The sequence below is a fragment of the Pteropus vampyrus genome, unplaced genomic scaffold (assembly GCF_000151845.1).
Source record: "Pteropus vampyrus isolate Shadow unplaced genomic scaffold, Pvam_2.0 Scaffold478, whole genome shotgun sequence".
NCBI lineage: Eukaryota > Metazoa > Chordata > Mammalia > Chiroptera > Pteropodidae > Pteropus > Pteropus vampyrus.
Window position 1 is genome coordinate 14895 of NW_011889259.1, and position 2237 is coordinate 17131.

A 2237-nucleotide genomic window follows, 5' to 3' on the forward strand; every position below is an offset into this window, starting at 1 on the left:
GCGGATGCTCCTCAGAGACGGACACTGTCCCCTCTGTTACTCACAGGAACTTTCCATTTGGAATTCTTTGCAGCTGGTCCACTCCTTCGATGGGTCAACTCACTTGCGAATCGTGCACAGGAAACCAAGAGGAGCGGGGGAAGCTGTGGTTTTATTTATAGAAACCTCATATTTTGCTATTCATCGAAAAAATAAACACAGCCCACCTCACACTAAAAATATGCATCTGAAGATCAACAATGAGGCCATGTTTGGCTGACTCCAGAGAAGTAGAGATTTCAAGCCCTAGGAATTTCTCACAGACGTTCCTAGAATAATCCGGAACAGTGTGCCAATGAGCGATGTTTTTTCATTGACATTTTAAGCAACGGGTCCCCTCCTTCCTGATTCTGAAACTGGCCAAGAGAAGCCTCGCACTCCGCTGTATTAGCACGAGCCGCGTGACCCTTAACCTCTCTGAACCTCAGTTTCCTTGTAGAATGAGGACAATGAGAGCCACCTTTCGGGGGTGCCGTGAGGAGTAAATGAGATCATAAACCCGTAATAAAGTTCTGAACAAAGGACAGAGATGCCCAGTAACCAACCGTGACACGGTCACCGTGCGCTCACGGCCGGAGCCTTCATTCCACCAACGCGAATCCCCCGAGTCAAGGGCTGTCCCCAGACGCGCTGGCAAAGCCGGCCTCGGCGGGAACTGCCCCATCGAGCCTCTCCCGGCCGCATCGAAAGGTTGTCACAGAAAGGAGGCCGGCCCATCACCCCACGGTGTATTTTAAAGACAGCCGTGGAGGAGGCCGCGTGACATCTCGTCCTGTTGTTCCCCGTGGGTGCCCACTCGCCTGCTGGGTGGCCCCGGCTGCCACCAAGCCCACGGTCCTGCTGTGTGGACGTGAACCCTGGCCCTACTCTCCCTAACTGTGGGGCCTCGCTGTCTCCCCATCTGGCGCCTCCTGTGTCAGGTTCAATGACGGGTGACGAGGTGACCTGTGGAAAGCACACACAGCATCTGCTGTGCAGTCGGGCGTGGCAGGTGTCAGCCATCGTGACCCAATGGGGTCAGCTCTGTTCTCTCTCTCAAATGGGTTCCAGACCACGTCTGCTTTATTCACCACCGCAGACCCCACACGTAGCACAAACCAGATCATCGGGGGCAGGTTACGAGGGAGGAGTGGGGGGAGCTACTTCTCACCGACGTTCGGTTACCTGAACTGACGTGACCGCCTGTGCTGGCAAACGGGGGGAGCTGGCGCCCATACCTGAGCCAGCGTGGCCAGGCGTGTCGGAATCGGCTGCCTGAGACCTTATGAAACGTAAGGCTCATTTATAAACGTCATATGCTCACCCCCCCCCCAATAAAAATGACTCTACAATCAACTCACAAGAGAGGACAGGTGTCTGGATGTGCCCACGAGCCTGGGGCCCGGGTGTGCCATGGTGACAGGGACACGAGCAAGGTGTCCCAAGTGAGGACATGGTGGCTGACACCCAGGACGTCTTAGGCCCCACAGGCCAGCTGAGGCCACTTTCTGATGGGAGGATGGGAGACCTGGGGACAGCTGGTCACGGACTCCAAGCTGAATAGAACCCAGAACGCTGCTGTCCCCGGAGCTTTGCTGTGGGGTTTGAGAGTCGCGAATCCTCAGACGCTTCTACTCAGAAGCGGGGCCTGACCTCTCCCTCCCCCCGGAGGGCGCTGAACTCAGTGACACGCTTCCGACAGCGACGACGGTGGCAGGAACGGCACGTGACTGCTGAAACAGAGTCGCCGAGGGGCTTCGGCCTCTTTCTCCTCTCTGTCCGCCCGCTCTGGGGAAGCCACCACCACGCCGTGGGGACACCGAAGCAGCCCGGGGAGGGGTCCACGTGGCGAGGCACCGAGGCCTCCTGTGACAGCCCGACAGCCGGTGAGCATGTGGCCTTGGAGGTGGGACCCTGCCCATGCCCACCCCCCGCCCCCCGCAAGCCCTCAGGTGCCGGCAGCCCTGGCGGACACCTTGGCTGACACCCCGGGATATGCCCCTGGCCAGAAGCACCCCGCTAAGCCGTTCCGGAATTTCTGACCCACAGAAAGAAACTGAGACGACCAACAGGTACAGTTTTAAGCCACTAGGTTTTGAGGTCGTTTGTTACGTGGCACCAGACGTGTGTTTGTTGGTGGCCGGGAATGGTGAGCTCACCCTCATCAACTCGCTCCCCTGACTCAGGGGCGGGGCGCAGGCTTCTCATCTCCAACCTCC